At 51.5% G+C, this 18208-nt stretch overlaps 1 protein-coding gene across 1 annotated transcript in view; it reads left to right on the forward strand.

Moving 5' to 3' along the window:
- Positions 1-2357: 2357 nt before the first annotated feature.
- LOC144807980 (uncharacterized) overlaps positions 2358-18208 on the forward strand; it is a 42467-nt gene continuing 26616 nt past the window's right edge. Inside the window, exon 1 of the mRNA XM_078673561.1 lies at positions 2358-2399. The gene's annotated coding sequence lies outside the window, so the exon portion shown is untranslated. The remainder of the gene's footprint in view (positions 2400-18208) is intronic.

Here is an 18208-nt window from a genome sequence, read left to right on the forward strand (position 1 = left end):
TAGTAAACGGGTTCTCTTGGTTTCTTCTAGCAAACTTAATTCAGCACAGCTCACGTGCTCAGTATGTATGTTGTAGCTCTCCTTGACAGCAACTTCTGAAAACAAATGTGTGCAGGGCCCTTCTGTTCATCTGGGCAGTGTGCGGGCTCTGCATTCACATCATAATGTTATGCAATTATTTCATAACCTGTTGCAGAGGCCTGCTTGGGAATTGTTTAGCAGTGATACGAGTGTATTTAATACCGAACCCTCTTGTTTTGCACATACTCCGGTTCTTAGCTACATGACTGCGTTTTTGTCTAAACTATTGCATTTTATTTTCCGTGGGCTGTTTCTTTAGTACATTGTGGCATCTTGAGGTCACCTAAAAGCGATCATGGGAGTTCTGTACTTCGATTTCATGTTACACCTGACCTAGTTCTGTCCTCCGTACTGGATTGTGCACGTGCCTTGCTCTCCCCATGCGGCCTAAGCAGAATAATGCTTGTAAGACCTGAGCTCTTCTGTTTTTATAAATGACAAAACAAAAACCTTTTTTGAAAAGCAGAATGAAGACGGGAAAGGGAGAAATGGTCCCTTAAAAAACATGCTTGGACGAGTTACAGTTCACATTTAATGGTTCTAAAAAGGATTTCTTCATTACCATGACTGATCATCTGTGTACAATTTATATCCCATGAAGTTTTAAAACACATGCCTTTTGCTAGCAGGCCCCCTTCAAGTAACATTCATCTTAGAAAGGGGCAGTAGGTTAGTAAGTTTGCAATCCAGGGGCTATGCAGAAGCTTCAACGTCTTTCCAAAGCTTGTTACTGTTTTAAAGGGTGTCATTTCTGATATTTAGCTTTTTCCATGGATTTACGTGTTTGGTTTTATTTCAGGGGGAAAATGTCTCTGTGTCTGAGAGCTGCAGTCATGCTGCTGTCTCTGGTTAGTGCCCTTCTTTCCATGGTTCTTTGCTGCAGTTTTAAGACCTTGTTGGAGTTTCTTGTTTCTCAAATGGGTGTAATTTCTGATATTTATCTGATTCCCTAATCTTCATTACTTGATTTTGCCCGCCGCGAGACAGTGTCACTCATAGTCATTGGAATGTCACTCATACTTTCACTGAATTATGAAAATGTCACACATAGCAATCTGAAACCTTGGCAGCTATGGTTTGAGGATTCATGGCCCTGTAAAATATAAAGAATCACCCCCAGGAACAGGAACATTAGAAACGCTGCTCAGCCTCATTGCAGCAGCTGTGTCTACATTGCACACATTGAATGAAATACAAGTCCTCATTTCAATTCACTCCTGAATATCATGTCTGTTCCTTTGCAGAAGTTTAAAAATGAACACATTGCTGGTATTTCACTGGTGGAGGGGGCAGAGCTGTCATGAGGGGCTGAATCTGAGGCTCCTCAAGAGCACACCATGCAACGGTGAGGCCTGTCCTTGGACTGTGAGAACACCCACGTCTGTGTCTTTGTAGGCGCCAATACTTGTTTCCCATAACACCCATGTCTGGGTCTTTGCAGGCGCCAATGCTTGTTTCCCATAACACCCACGTGTGGGTCTTTGCCGACGCCAATGCTTGTTTTCCATAACACCCACGTCTGGGTCTTTGCAGGAGCCAATGCTTGTTTCCCATAACACCCACGTCTGTGTCTTTGCAGGCGCCAATGCTTGTTTCCCATAACACCCATGCCTGGGTCTTTGCATGCGCCAATGTTTGTTACCCATAACACCCATGTCTGTGTCTTTACAGGAGCCAATGCTTGTTTCCCATAACACCCATGTCTGTGTGTTTACAGGCGCCAATGTTTGTTTCCCATAACACCCATGTCTGGGTCTTTGCATGCGCCAATGCTTGTTTCCCATAACACCCACGTGTGGGTCTTTTCAGGCGCCAATGCTTGTTTCCCATAACACCCATGTCTGTGTCATTACAGGAGCCAATGCTTGTTTCCCATAACACCCACGTCTGTGTCTTTGCAGGCGCCAATGCTTGTTTCCTATAACACCCATGTCTGGGTCTTTGCAGGCGCCAATGCTTGTTTCCCATAACCCCCACATGTGGGTCTTTTCAGGCGCCAATGCTTGTTTCCCATAACACCCATGTCTGGGTCTTTGCAGGCGCCAATGCTTGTGTCCCATAATACCCATGTCTGTGTCTTTACTGGCGCCAATGCTTGTTTCCCTGCTGGACCTGGAGGCGGCGGTTCCGCCATCGGCCACCAGAGGGCCCTGCTTGCCTGCTGATGAATCCACTGAGCTGCACATTGGATGAAAGGGAGAAGGGTTTCCTCTTTCGGTTCAGCAGCGGCAGAGACAGCACCAGCAGCGGGGGTGACATCACTTCCTGTCTCTCCTTGTGTGTGCAGCCTGGAGCAGAGGAGGAAGGAGCCCTGTCCGGTGAGCAGTTACCTTCATCTACAGACCCCCTAAGACCCCAGATCTGCCCCTGCCCCCCTCAGACCCCAGATCTGCCCCTGCCCCCCTCATACCCCAGATCTGCTCCCCTCAGACCCCAGATCTGCCCCCCCATCAGACCCCAGATCTGCCCCCCTCAGATCCCAGATCTGCCCCTGCCCCCCTCAGACCACAGATCTGCCCCCTTAGACCCCAGATCTGCCCCCTCATACCACAGATCTGCTCCCCTCAGACCCCAGATCTGTCCCCCATCAGACCCCAGATCTGCCCCTTCAGACCCCAGATCTGCCCCCTCAGACCCCAGATCTGCCCCCCTCAGACCCCAGATCCGCCCCCCTCAGACCCCATATCTGCCCCCTCAGACCCCAGATCTGCCCCCTCAGACCCCAGATCTGCCCCTGCCCCCCTCAGACCCCAGATCTGCCCCCTCAGATCCCAGATCTGCACCTGCCCCCCTCAGACCCCAGATCTGCCCCCCTCAGGCCCCAGATCTGCCCCCTCAAACCCCAGATCTGCCCCCTCAGACCCCAGATCTGCCCCCCTCAGACCCCAGATCTGCCCCCCCAGACCCCAGATCTGCCCCCCTCAGATCCCAGATCTGCCCCTGCCCCCTCAGACCCCAGATCTGCCCCCCTCAGACCCCAGATCTGCCCCCCCTCAGACCCCAGATCTGCCCCCTCAGACCCAGATCTGCCCCCCTCAGACCCTTGATCTGCCCCCCCATCAGCACTCCAGGAGGAGTTGTGAGTCAAGAGACCGTGAAAATCATTCACTTTGCTGTCCTTTACCCAACTATCCAGGGCTCTGCAAAAGAAAGTGACATACTCTACCCAGGTACTATTTTCTATCTTCTTGCACTTCCTGAACTTCTGCCTATAGAGTTCAGGGGTCAAACCATACCTAGTCATGAATGCCTCTTTCATGTGGCTATAGGAGTTATTGACTTCAGAAGGCAAGTCCAACAGTGTGTCGCGCCCCTCACTAAGGAACATTCCCCACAACCCCGCTCCCCAATCTCTCTCAGGGACCCGGTGGGAAGACATGGCTACCTCATAGGCTCTGAACCACTGTCCAATATCATCATTCTTAAAAAACTCCTTGACCACATCTTTGGGGATGTACACTTTACCTTCCACAGGCACTGACGGCGTTCTACAGTCAGTCAAGCACACACAACAATTGTAAGGGTATAAGTGATCAAGGTAAGGCGTTCAAGGATAAGGTCACACACGATGTTCTTTCTGTCTTAGTTTTTAATTGTTATATGATTGGTCCTCCTGTCCAGGAGACACCAACGAGAAAGAAAACCAGCCGACACGTGTTTCGTCAGTAAGGGCGTTAACCCAATGACTCTACAGGGCTGTTGGGGTGTGAAATGTCGTTGTATCGGGGGACCGGTGATACTTCCAACCCGGTCCTGGTCGGGTTAAACGAATGGTAGCGTGTCCGCACCAAAAGGCATGAAGGGTACGAGGCTCGTATTAATCACAAAGGCGGGTAATGCCTTCTGTTCTGATCACGAGCGGCGGTGTGCCGAGTAGTGAAGAAGAAGGGTATTGCCGGATACAGGTGTTTCCTGTATCCGGCAATACCCTTCTTCTCGTTGGTGTCTCCTGGACAGGAGGACCAATCATATACCAATTAAAAACTAAGACAGAAAGAACATCGTGTGTGACCTTATCCTTGAACGCCTTACCTTGATCACTTATACCCTTACAATTGTTGTGTGCGCTTGACTGGCTGTTGTACTTTACATAAGGGTTAGTTCCTACACCCTTTGGTTTCAGAGCTTTTAGGGTTTTCTCTGTACAAGCAGCACCAACCACAACTACCTTTTGTGTGACTACTCAACCACTACATGTTGTGCGCCACTCTATTCTGAACACGAATAACCCCTCGCTGAACTATTAGCTGACGGCGTTCTGCCACCAGAGGGAGTAATCTCTAGGCTCCTGGCTTTCAGATCCAACTCCCTCAAAACTTTGTCATGATTCAACTGTAATCTCTTTTCCTCTAGTGCCATCTTCTAGCTTTCTAGTTCAACTTCCAGAGCCATTTTCTTGCTTCCTAGCTCCAGTTGCCCATTCAATTTGAGCTTGGCCATCTCCATTTCATGCATCCTGCTTTCTTTTCTTTCTGCCAACTCTTCTGGGGACAGACCTCGGGCAGAAACACTTCTACCCTCTGAGGAGAGCGCATCCCTCTTCTCAGGACCCAGTGTCCCCCCAGGCTGCTGCTCTGCATCCTCATAATCCACTAAATCACCAAGGGCATCCCTTGCTGCCATCCAGGCCCTGAGCGCATTGTGGTAATGCTCCTTCTTGGGAACTCCGGTCAGAGGAATTTTAAACATTTTGCAGAAGCTTTTGAGCTGCTTGTTGGTGTAACTTTCTAGTTTCTCTTTCTCCCAATCACAATCAACAGATGCAATGTAGGCGATCTCCTCTAGGATTTAAAAAAAAATGGAGATCTCTGGCTAAAACAAGTATCAGAAGTACGTGGTTGCGTTATGGTCTGCACTCACTAAGTAGTGTTCACCAATCAATGTACATGAGTCACAAATGCAAAATCGAAATCCCTTCCGCTGACCACCAATGTTAGAATTGGGGTTCTCTAGTTGGCACAGATAGGTACTTGTGACAAATAGGGACCCTCTCCTCTAGTCAGGATAAGGTGATTATACTCCTAAAATAACCCCTGCTCACCCCCTTGGTAGCTTGGCATGAGCAGCAAGGCTTTATCTCAGAGGCGTTCTAAGTTAAGCATTTGTGACCAGATATAGCAACCCAGTGACAACACTACAAATGGACACCACACAAGGTTTTATATAAAAAATAAGGATATTTTATATAGAGTTACCACAAGACCAATAAACGACAAAAAGAATCCACAGTACTATTAGATTTCAAGAGTTCTTGTAAAAAGGCTTAAATCAAGGTTCTGTGCGAGTCGGTAGCCTGATCCGGCTACAGCGTTGTTGAAAATAACAGATCTAGCGGACCGCGTCGGTACGGGCCCACTCAAATGTCGACAGACTCAGTCACAGTACCTTTTACTTGGGGTGGTCGGCACGGATGTGCAAGCCAGTTCCGGTGATCGTCACGGTGCAGAAAGGAAGCGTTGCAGGACGCGTTGTCCCTCGATGCGGTGCAGGCAGCGGCCCGTTGACCGAGTCAGTGGATCCGAAGCTTGAGTTGCAGGGCGAGACGGTGCTTCGGTGCGGTGCTTGCAGCTTGCGGTGCGACGAACGAGCCGGAATTCGGGGGCTGGCATTGATCAGTCCAGACAGTGGTGCGAGTCGGGCGGTGCGTCGTGAAGCGTGCGAGGTGGGCCCAACTTCGGTGCGGTCACAGGACTCAAAGTCAGCAGCAGTGACCGCGTCGGTCAGACCAGTTCGTTTTGGTGTAGCGAGGAATTGCATGTCGCGGTGCAGGCTACGGCTCGGTGACGGCGTCAGGACGGAGTCAGTGAGCGCAAAGCTTGCGTTGTTCGAGGCGGATGTTGCTTGATGTGGTGCCTACAGGACACCGGCCTGGTCGTGAGAGTCGGTCACAGCTCCCTGCCTCTGTATCCACTTGTTTCCAGCAGCAATTCACAAAGGCTGGTGAAGTCCACTGGTCCTGAAACTTCGGTCAGGGGGTAATTTCTCTTCATAACCCTTGGAGATCTTTGCACAAGTTGAAAGAAAAGTGCACAACGTTCTTTCTCCTCCCTTTGGCAGTCAGGCAACCACTGCAGGCCAATCCTCCAAGCAGCACTTCAGCTTGGGAATAGTCTCTCCTCAGTTTCTTCAGGTTCCTTCACCTCCGCAGAGGTTTCGTCTTGTAAATCCAGTAGTGATCTAATCTCATGGGATCAGGGTCCCAATATTCATACCCCAAAATCCTTTGTTCTCTGAGGGGAGAGGGGCCTGTGCCCAGTTCAAGCCAGTTCTGAAGCACTCTGTTTACCAGACCTCTCCTTTCCTTTCACAGCGCAGTGAAGGCACATCAGATGCCCCACAGGAGGTGTAGCCAGCATTGTGGAAGGCAAGTACAGTCCTGGAGCACTTTGTTAACAGTCTTCCTTCTCTTCTTTCGGTGTGCAGGGCAGAGACATCAGACGCACCACGGGGGTGGAGCCGGCATTGTAGAGGGAAGGCCCAGCCCTATTTAGGTCCCAGGTGCAACTTCTCCCTCCGATCTAGATGCAGATCTCCCTATTCACCACCGGGCTGCCCCAGCCTGTCTCTTGAAATCCCCCAGCCCTGTCGCTCACAGAAACCAGACGAAGAAATATACAACCTCCCAGAGGCGGGTGCAAATGGTTAGGCGAGCACATACCTATTTTCGAAAAGTGGTATTGCAAACACAGAATATTAAAATAAACTTCACTAAAAGATGTATTTTATTATTCTGAGTTCAGGCATACTAAACGCGAATTTCTACCATGTTCCTTGAGTCTGCTAGTATTATAAACATGTTTTAATCCAGCAGCCCAATCTGGTCTATGGAGAACAGGCAGTGTTGCAATAGTAAAAAATGAAAAATGGATGTAATTCACTAATAGGACATGCCACACATATCAGGGCTTGTCCTACCTTATACTTACAATGCACCCTGCTCTTGGGCCTACCATAGGGGCGACTAATATGAAGACAAGGGAAGCTTTAGGGACTGCCAAGTGGGTGCACTTGCCCAGTCAACATGACAGTACCAGACTGCACGCAGGCTCTGCAATGGCAGACCTTAGACACATTTTACAAGGCTGCTTCTGTGGGTGGCACAACCAGTACTGCAAGCCCACTAGCGGCATTTGGATTTACACGCCTTGGACACACTCAGTGCACTGTACTAGGGTCTGACAACTAAAACAAATATCCAATAATGGAACCACTAATCAATATATCAATTTATAGTAGGGAGCACTCGCACTGTGGCACTGGACAGCAGTGGCACAATGCCCAAAGCATCTAACACCAGTAAAAACACCTGAGGCAAAAGCAAAAAATGGCTGGGAGACCCACGCCAATGGTGCCAGGTCTAACAGACACTATGGTGGGATTGTATGTTACAGCTGTGGACAGCCTTTTTTCGAGCACCACTGCCCACACTTTATGCTAATTGTGGGCACAAAGGCTTGGCCTCTCACTGTCTGAGCAGGACGGGCACGACCCTTGGAAAGACCATACCAGTTTCCTCCAGGAGGTCAGGTTGAAATTCAGTTATTTCAAGTTCCTACACTGGACGCCGGAGTGCATCTATAAAGCACATACGGCAGACGACTCCAAGTGCTCGAGGTGCTGACGGTGTGGCGCACTCGCCTGTGACATTTTGCCTTTCCTGCGGACTGTACAGTACTTTGTGCTTCTGGGGCTCCGTTTGGGATATCCTGATGACCAATCTAGAGCTGGCACCGCAATTGATGGCCCATCTGCCCCTGCTTCACAAAATGTCAATATTCCAGGATTTAACACACCATGGTAAGAGTTATCTGGCTAAGACCTTCGTAGTGGGAGTTGTCTTTTTGGGGGCGACCATGGGGCCTGGCACCCTGCCTTTTCTCTCCTGTTTTCATGTCTCTTCCCCTTGTGTTCCCACTCGTCCTCCTTCCCTGATCATCTGCGTGATCTTCTGGGCCACATCACCTCTATCTGAAGGGGTTGTTTTATTTATTGTTTTTCCTGTTATCAATGTCTTCTCACAAGTTCTAGTTTACACAGTATCTTGGACTCTGCTGAATCGATAAACTTTCATCCCTGTAATATGCTCATTGTATATGAAAACTCAATAGAGAATTAAGGTTTTTAAAAAAGGCACAGGGAGTGGAGTCACTTAACATTTGACTTTGACAATTCCAAGGGAAGAGAATTTACAGAATTTATAGTCATGATCAGCACACATGTAAAGTGATAAGATTGACAACCAAGTCTCTCTAAAATAGACATTCAATGTAACATTCTACTGAACTGTGTGCAGTACTCATGGTGAAATATGAGAAAAGTTTTGCACCAAAATGTGGGACAGAGGCTCTGCTCTGTGCCGAATAGTCATGTGTGAAGTTCTAGTTAATCCCCATAGTTTGGAAGAATGGGCCAGGTTTGTGTGAGACCTCAGCACGACCTCCAAATGTGTTAGTGTCACTCGTGATGAGTGACGCTTGAAGGCTCTGATATATGCACGTCCAAATTAATGTTGCTGTCGAGGCACTCAAGGTTGCTTGCATGACAATGTTACAAAGAGTTGACGCACTCACTAATCAGCGGTGTATTGATGACAAGCGTACTATGATATAGGGGCCTATGTGAAGGAGTAGAATATTTTAGAGTAGTGAAATGCCCCTGCCCTGTTCTTCAGGCCAGTAACACCCAATAATTTTTAGGATACAATGTACATTTCTGGTTCACACTTGGTTTCCCTATCTTAGGAATTAATGTTTCAAAGATATATTGCTTAATTTGTTGTCAGTGAATCTTTGTTGAGAGAGGGAGGTGGTTACTGTAGACAAAAAAACAAAGCTTGGAAGAGGCCGGTATCTTAATATTTTAGGAGACAGTTGTACTCTTAAACCAGAAACTCAAAACCTAATTAGAACCTACAATTCAGTCTTGTTTGAGAATATAAAACCGAATTAAATATAAGGAATAAGCCACAGACATAGGAATATTAGAAATAAGCTGTTCCTTCAATTGTCGCTTTGACACATGACCTATGCCTCATTGTCACTGATCTGGTGTTTAAAACTCCATGGTATTTACCTCTGTTTACTTTGCTATCTAGTATGTTGGGGATTTGAAAAACTGCAAATAAATTATTTAAGAAAATAAATAAGCTGCCCAGTTTAATTGGAAAACTGACTGATATTCTGATATATTCTTTGAAATACAGATATATTCGTTGAAATACAGACTGCCAATTCCAGTTGTTACCTTTCTGTAAATACTCTTAAGTCCTTTACGTCAGTGTTTCGAAGATGCTCATCTGAAGTGAAGCTATAAATACTTTTTTTACAGCAACCAAGTGTGAGGCCCTGTACTAGAACTGTCTGACCCTTAAAAACATTCACGTCTGTGACATCTGAAATCCCAGGTCTTTACAGGCACCAGTGCTTGTTTTTGTGAGCCTGGAGGCGGTGGTTCCGTCAGCGGCCACCAGAGGGCGCTCGTCGCCGGCTGATGAAACCCACTGAGCTGCACATTATATGAAAGGGAGAAGGGTTTCCTCTTCCGGGTCAGCGGCAGCAGAGACAGCACCAGCAGCAGTGGTGACGTCACTTCCGGCCTCACCTGGTGTGTTCAGCCTGCAGCAGATAAGGAAGGAGCCCTGTCTGGTGGGCAGTTACCTTCATCTACAGACCCTCACAGACCCCAGATCTGCACCCCAGGAGGAGGAGAGAGCCTGGACAGGTTTCTGCTCAGGTAGGAGAGCTGCTAACTCACAATTTATTCATCCAGGGATCTTCCTTCTGCTGAGCCTGAGTGGGGAGCAGAGGAGGTGAGGCCGGTCCAGGGGTGCAGAGGAAGAGAGGCCTGTCCAACCAATGTTGGAAAACGAGGCAGTATCTGTGAGGCCTGCACAAATAACATGACACATTTGTCCTTCACTGGGAACCAAACACCCTAGAGCAGCGCCTGACTCTCAGAGGGTAGCGTTGCAGAGCAGTCTGGGGCTTACTCAAGGGAGGTGGTGTGGGCTAGTAATCTTATCCAACACTGCATTGAACCAACCCACTCTATGGGCGCAATCCTGGACCTTGTTATTTTTAAAGCAGGCATACTGTCTACCACTACCCCAATTCATGTAGATTGGTCTGACCACCACCTCATCCCATTCTCTCTCCAACTTTCACACTCTATAACTCTTGGCCAACCCAAGAAGGCCATCTCCTGGTTCCGTGATGCCAAAAATATTGATGTCGGTCCCCTCTGTGAATCAGCTTTGCTTTCACTCCCAAAGCTAGACCCGAACATAGCTGTTGACGATCTCACGCTCCACTCAAAAGCAAAAGGATCAGGCCCACTCCCTCAGCACCTTGGTTCAACAAATCCCTTTATGAGGAAAGGAAGCAGCTAAGATTCCTGGAGAAGCATTGGAGGCAAGTGCCCTCCACAGACAATTTAGCCATGCTTCGCACAGCAAGATCAAAGTACCACAAGCATATCTTCCTTGAGAAAGCGGCGCACTTCAAAACCCTCCTTGACTCCGCCAAAAATAGACCCAAAAAACTATTCGATCTCATCAAGATTCCGAGCTGCTCTCCCACATCCTCCGACGTGGAGGATTCTACTAAGAGAGCAGCGGATTTCGCTACTTTCTTCGATGAAAAAGTGAAATCACTTGTGGATCAGGTCGCTCATCCTACACCTCCAGAGGAGCGCAAATCCTTAGCCATTTGGCAGAACTTTGACCTCATATCTGAAGATGCCCTTCTCAAGTGCATACGCGAAACAAAGCCCTCCAACCATTCTCTTGACCCTATCCCCAATGCCTTTGCCGTTGACTTCTATACCCATTCCCTTTCCTATTGGACCACTCTGATCAACCTCTCCCTCTGGCAAGGCTCCCTTCCTGTCGCCTTCAAAACTGGGCAGGTCACCCCTCTGCTTAAAAAGCCCACTGCTGATGCGAAGGACCTCAACAACTTCCGCCCCATCACTAACCTTCCCTTTCTTGCGAAGATCACAGAAAGATGTGTAGCAAAACAACTCTCTCGTCATATCAAGGACAATAATCTTCTTGACAATTGTCAGTCCGGCTTCATCCAAAACTGCAGCACTGAAACAGCCCTCCTGCAAGTGTTGATGATGCGCTGAGGATACTCGACTCAGGGGGGTCCTGTCTGCTAATTCTCTTTGACCTTTCTGCAGCCTTTGACACTGTCAATCACAACACCCTCCTCAATATCCTTCAACAGAGAATGGGCATCGAGGGCACTGTGCTTAAATGGTTTGCTTCCTTCCTCTCTGACAGATCTCAAATGATCAAAATAGCGAATAGTCTCTCTTCTCCTGTGGCGGTGGGTCAAGGTGTTCCCCAAGGCTCTATACTTGCACCCACATTGTTCAATCTCTACTTAGAACCACTGGGAAACCTCCTAAGAAAATCCGGGATTCACTATCATCTCTATGCAGACGACACTCAACTCTACCTCAAGGTTGCCTCCACTCATGATCTCTCCATCCTAAGCTCCACTCTCGACTCCATCCAAAACTGGATGTCAACTCATCAATTGATTCTGAATCCCTCCAAAACTGAATTCCTCCTCTTCTCCTCCTCACTCTCTCCTCATCCCTTGGTGTCATTCTCGACAAAAAACTCATTCTAACTCCCCACATCAATTCTACTGCAAAATCTGCGCGTTACCAACTGCGCCTTCTTTGGGGAATACGACGCTTCTTCCCGGAGCAGGACCTTATAACCCTGGTGCAATCACTGGTCCTCTCCAGACTAGACTACTGCAATTCTCTTCTTACTGGCCTCTCCAAATCTCACCTGTCCCCACTTAAGTCTGTTTTCCATTCAGCAGCTCGTTTCATTTATGGGGCCAAAAGAAGCGATCACATCACACAGATGTTATCTACACTCCGCTGGCTTCCCTTTGAGGCTAGAGGTATCTACAAGACCGCTTGTATCACCCACAAAGCCTTGCACTCCTCCTCTCCTCGCTACCTGGCGAATAAACTGAAACTCTCTGGAGGCTCTAGACCTTCACGCAATGCGGAAAATCTACTGCTTGAACCTCCCACTTTCAAGAAGGAGAGAACAATGGCCCAATCCTTTTCAGGCAACGCAGTGAGAATCTGGAACTCTTTGCCGCCTCAGCTCCGGACCACCGCCTCCTCCCAGGCCTTCAAAAGGGACCTCAAAGTTCTCCTCCTCCAGAGACACCTCCAAAAGTAATTCACGCCCTCATGTTATTTGGAGGAAGACTTCCCACTACTGAAAATTTCTACCTCACATGACCATGGAAGTGCCTTCCCAGTGTATTCTTGTGGTTGGTGTGTCTGGCTGTTTGTCGTGTTCTCCATGTACTTGTGTTTGGTGCCCTTTTGTAACATGCACACACCACTTTGCCCTGGTAACACACGGTTTGCTACCTCTCACATGTTCTACCTTTGTTACCTGCACAAGTGCCACCTTTGCCTACGTAACGCTTTTTGTGCATGAGTGTCTAGCACCTTTTGCAGTATTATACCTCAAATGATACTTTGTTTTCTCTTGTAACCGCACACTTGTCACTTTTTCCTCCTGTGCACTTTTTACTACCTCATGTATTTTTGGTTGCTCACAATTTTTACTACCTCATGTATTTTGTTTGCTCACAATTGTCACTATTACCTTATGTAACGTAACGTTTGCTTTTGTAATCTGTTAATGTGTAATGTTTCTCATTATGTTTCATTTCTGTTCCTATTGTGAAGCGCTCTGACGCCTTCGGGTAAAGTCCGCGCTATATAAAAATGCATAAATAAATAAATAAATGTCCAGGGGAGCAGAGGGGGTGAGGCCTGTCCAGGGGCAGAGGATAAGAGGCCTGTCCAGGGGTGCAGAGGAGGAGAGGCCTGTCCAGGGGCAGAGGAGGTGAGGCCTGTCCAGGGGTGCAGAGGAGGAGAGGCCTGTCCAGGGGTGCAGAGGAGGAGAGGCCTGTCCAGAGGTGCAGAGGAGGAGAGGCCTGTCCAGGGGTGCAGAGTAAGAGTGGCCTGTCCAGGGGTGCAGAGGAGGTGAGGCCTGTCCAGGGGTGTAGAGGAGGAGAGGCATGTCCAGGGGCAGAGGAGGAGAGGCATGTCCAGGGGTGCAGATGAAGAGTGGCCTGTCCAGAGGTGCAGAGGAGGTGAGGTCTGTCCAGAGGTGCAGAGGAGGAGAGGCCTCTCCAGGGGTGCAGAGGACGTGAGGCTTGTCCAGAGGTGCAGAGGAGGAGAGGCCTGTCCAGAGGTGCAGAGGAGGTGAGGCCATTCCAGAGGTGCAGAGGAGGAGAGGCCTGTCCAGAGGTGCAGAGGAGGTGAGGCCTGTCCAGAGGTGCAGAGGAGGAGAGGTGTGTCCAGGGGTGCAGAGGAGGTGAGGCCTGTCCAGAGGTGCAGAGGATTAGAGGCCTGTCCAGGGGTGCAGAGGAGGTGAGGCTTGTCCAGGGGTGCAGAGGAGGTGAGGCCTGTCCAGAGGTGCAGAGGAGGAGAGGCCTGTCCAGGGGTGCAGAGGAGGTGAGGCTTTTCCAGGGGTGTAGAGGAGGTGAGGCCTGTCCTGAGGGGTGCAGAGGAGGAGAGGCCTGTCCCTGGGTGCAGAGGAGGTGAGGCCAGTCCAGGGTTGCAGAGGAGGTGAGGCCTGTCCAGGGGGAGCAGAGGAGGCGAGGCCTGTCCAGGGTGCAGAGGAGGTGAAGCATGTCATGTCTCCGTGGGGTTAGGAGCAGCTGAGGCCTGTCCAGTGGTGCAGGAGGTGAGGCCTGTCCAGGGGTGCAGAGGAGGTGAGGCCTGTCCCTGGGTGCAGAGGAGGTGAGTCCTGTACCAGGGTGCAGAGGAGGTGAGGCCTGTCCTTGGGGGTGCAGGGGAGATGCCTGTCCAGGGGGAGCAGAGGAGGCGAGGCCTGTCTGGGGTGCAGAGGAGGTGAGGCCTGTCCAGGGGTGTAGAAGAGGTGATGCCTCCCCAGGGGGAGGAGAGGAGGTGAGGCCTGTCCATGTGTGCAGAGGTGATGAGGCCTGCGAAGCGGGTGCAGAAGAGTTGAGGCCTGTTCCGTGGAGGTGCAGAGGAGGTGTGGACTGTCCAGGGGTGCAGAGGAGGCGATGCCTGTCCTGAGGGGTGCAGAGGAGATGCCTGTCCAGGGGGAGCAGAAGAGGTGATGCCTGTCCAGGGGTGCAGAGAAGGTGAGGCCTGTCCCGGGGTGTGCAGAGCATGTGAGGCCTGTCCAGGGGTGCAGAGGAGGTGAGGCCTGTCCAGGGGTGCAGAGGATGTGAGGCCTGTCCAGGGGTGCAGAGGAGGCGAGGTCTGTCCAGGGGTGCAGAGGAGGCGAGGCCTGTCCAGGGGGGCAGAGGAGGTGAGGCTTTTCCAGGGGAGCAGAGGAGGTGAGGCTTGTCCAGGGGAGCAGAGGAGGTGAGGCCTGTCCAGGGGTGCAGAGGAGGCGGGCCTGTCCGGGGGTGCAGAGTAGGTGAGGCCTGTCCAGGGGTGCAGAGGAGGTGAGGCCTTCCAGGGGGGTACAGAGGAGGTGAGGCATGTCCAAATGGTGCAAAGGAGGTGAGGCATGTCCTTTTCAGGGGCAGTTGCAAATAAGGTGACCCTTGTCAAGAGGTGCAGAGGAGGTGATGCCTCCCCAGGGGGAGGAGAGGAGGTGAGGCCTGTCCATGGGTGCAAAGGTGATGAGGTCTGCGAAGCTGGTGCTGAAGAGTTGAGGCCTGTTCCGTGGGGGTGCAGGGGAGGAGAAGCCTGTCCAGGGGTGCAGAGGAGGAGAGGCCTGTCCAGAGGTGCAGAGTAGGAGAGGCCTGTCCAGGGGTGCAGGGGAGGTGAAGCCTGTCCAGGGGTGCAGAGGAGGTGAGGCCTGTCCTGAGGGGTGCAGGGGAGATGCCTGTCCAGGGGGAGCAGAGGAGGTGAGGCCTGTCCGGGGTGCAGAGGAGGTGAAGCATTTCCTGTCCATGGGGTTAAGTTCAGGTGAGGCCTGTCCAGGAGTGCAGAGGAGGTGAGGCCCGTCCAGGGGTGCAGAGGAGGAGAGGCCTGTCCAGGGGTGCAGAGGGGAAGAGGTCTGTCCAGGGGTGCAGGGGAGGTGAAGCCTGTCCAGGGGTGCAGAGGAGGTGAGGCCTGTCCTGAGGGGTGCAGGGGAGATGCCTGTCCAGGGTGCACAGGAGGTGAAGCATGTCCTGATCATGGAGTTAAGCGCAGAGGAGGCCTGTCCAGGGGTGCAGAGGAGGTGGTACCTGTTCCTGGCTGGGGGTACAGAGGAGGCGAGGCCTGTCCGGGGTGCAGAGGAGGTGAAGCATGTCCTGTCCAGGGGGTTAAGTGCAGGTGAGGCCTGTCCAGGGGTGCAGAGGAGGTGGTACCTGATCCTGGCTGGGGGTGCAGAGGAGGTGAGGCGTATCCGGGAGGGGTGCAGAGTGGTTGAGGCCTGTCCAGGAGGATGCAGAGGATGCAGAGGAGTGGAGGCGTGTCGTCTGCTGGGATGAAACCTGCCCTGTAGGGGTAGGTGGTGAGGCCTGTCCTGTTCTCTTGGTATGAAGAGTGTGGACCGCCTCAGCCGCTGCTCTCACCGCCCAAAGATGCTCCTTTCCAGACATATCATTTTATTTTAAAAGCTCATAATCCAAGTTTTTGAAAAGTATCTGGAGTTACCACAGAGCCTCAGATGGCTCCTGACAAAAGCACACATCTCCTCCAAGCATGGAGTTTATTTTTTAAACCACTGTCTTTAGTAAAGTAATCAAGACTACAACCCCCAGAATGCACTTTTGTATTACATGAAATTACAGGCATGAATATTCGGGGGATCACTCTACGGAAATATTTGGTTCCTCCCGGGGCATCGTGACAGAGACGAGTAGAACAGTTCATGTGGAAGGACGTTCATTCTCAGCCTCTCTCTGCAGATTGTGAGTCCAGTGAGATCTGTGATAATATGAATCTCTCTCAAGGAGATTTTACACAGTTGTATCTGTTTCAGGGAGAAATACAATGAAAAACAGGGGGTGCAAGTCCAGCGCACCAGTCTCTGGTGTCCTTGGATCTCTGAACTGACCCTTCCCTGGTCCTGCAAGAGAGGACAAACCAGGTGTTTAGTCTGGCCTCTCTAAGGCAGCGAGAGCTGGCTCAGTATCCTGGTCCACCAAGTCCCGTCTCCCATCCTGGTCCTCACAAGGCCCCGGCTCACGTCAGGGTTCCAACAGTATCACTCTACATAAATATTTGGTACCTCCCGGGGCATCGTGGCAGAGAAGAGTAGAACAGTTAATGTGCAAGGACATTCATTCTCAGCCTCTTTCTGCAGATTGTAAGTCCAGTGAGATCTGTGATATTATGAATCTCTCTCAAGGAGATTTCACACAGTTTTATCTGTTTCATTGAGAAATACAATGAAAAACAGGGGGTGCAAGTCCAGCGCCGCAGTCTCTGGTGTCCTTGGATCTCTGGACTGGCCCTTGCCTGGTCCTGCAAGAGAGGACGAACCAGGTGTTTAGTCTGGCCTCTCTAAGGGAAGGAGAGCAGGCTCAGCATCCTTGTCCGCACCATACTCTGTCTCATGTCCTGATCCAGCAGGTCCCGTCTCCCATCGTGGTCCTCACAAGGCCCCGGCTCACGTCCTGGTCCTCAAAAAGCCCTGGCTCATGTCCTGGTCCTCACAAGTCCCCAGCTCACGTCCTGGTCCACACAAGGCCACGGCTCACCCTAGCTCACGTCCTGGTCCACACAAGGCCACGGCTCACCCTAGCTCACGTCCTGGTCCTCACAAGGCCCTGGCTCATGTCCTGGTCCTCACAATGCCCCAGCTCACATCCTGGTCCTCACAAGGCCCCAGCTCACGTCCTGGTCCTCACATGGCCCCAGCTCACGTCCTGATCCTCACAAGGCCCCAGCTCATGTCCTGGTCCTCACAAGGCCCCAGCTCATGTCCTGGTCCTCACAAGGCCCCAGCTCACGTCCTGGTCCTCACAAGGCCCAGCTCATGTCCTGGTCCTCACAAGGCCCCAGCTCACATCCTGGTCCTCACAAGGCCCCAGCTCACGTCCTGGTCCTCACATGGCCCCAGCTCACGTCCTGATCCTCACAAGGCCCCAGCTCATGTCCTGGTCCTCACAAGGCCCCAGCTCATGTCCTGGTCCTCACAAGGCCCCAGCTCACGTCCTGGTCCTCACATGGCCCCAGTTCACGTCCTGATCCTCACAAGGCCCCAGCTCATAGCCTGGTCCTCACATGGCCCCAGCTCACGTCCTGGTCCTCACAAGGCCCCAGCTCATGTCCTGGTCCTCACAAGGCACCGGCTCACGTCCTGGTCCGCCAGGCCCCGGCTCACATCCTGGTCCTCAACAGGCCCTGGCCCAAGTCCTGGTCTTCACAAGGCCCTGGCTCATGTCCTTGTCCTCACAAGGACCTGGCTCACGTCCTGGTCATCACAATGCCCCAGATCACGTCCTGGTCCTCACAAGGCCCCAGCTCAAGTCCTGGTCCTCACAAGGCTCCAGTTCACTTCCTGGTCCTCACAAGGCGCTGACTCACGTCCTGGTCCACCAGGCCCCAGCTCACGTCCTGGTCCTCAAAAGGCCCTGGCTCATGTCCTGGTCCTCACAAGGCCCCAGCTCACGTCCTGGTCCACACAAGGCCATGGCTCACCCTAGCTCACGTCCTGGTCCGCACCAGGCCCTGGCTCAAGTCCTGGTCTTCACTAGGCAATGGATCACGTCCTGTTCCTCACAAGGCCCTGGCTCACTTACTGGTCCTCACAAGGCCCTGGCTCATGTCCTGGCCCACCATACCCCGGATTACATGCTGGTCCATACCAGGCCCAGGCTCATGTCCTGGTCCTCACAAGACCCGGCTCACTTCCTTGTCCACCAGGCCCCAGCTCACGTCCTGGTCCGCCAGGCCCTGGCACACATCCTCATCCTCACAAAGCCCTGGCTTACGTCCTGGTCCTCCCAAGGCCCCGGCTCAAGTCATGGACCTCATAAGGCCCTGGCTCACGTCCTGGTCCACCGAGCCCCTGCTCGCATGCTGGTCCATACCAGGCCAAGGCTCACGTCCTGGTCCTCACAAGGTCCTGGCTCACGTCCTGTCCACCAGGCCCTGGCACAAATCCTCATACTCACAAGGCCCAGGCTCATGTCCTGGTCCTCACAAGGACCCGGTT

This window comes from Lissotriton helveticus, chromosome 1_2 (genome assembly GCF_964261635.1).
Source record: "Lissotriton helveticus chromosome 1_2, aLisHel1.1, whole genome shotgun sequence".
In the NCBI taxonomy this organism is placed as follows: Eukaryota; Metazoa; Chordata; class Amphibia; order Caudata; family Salamandridae; genus Lissotriton; species Lissotriton helveticus.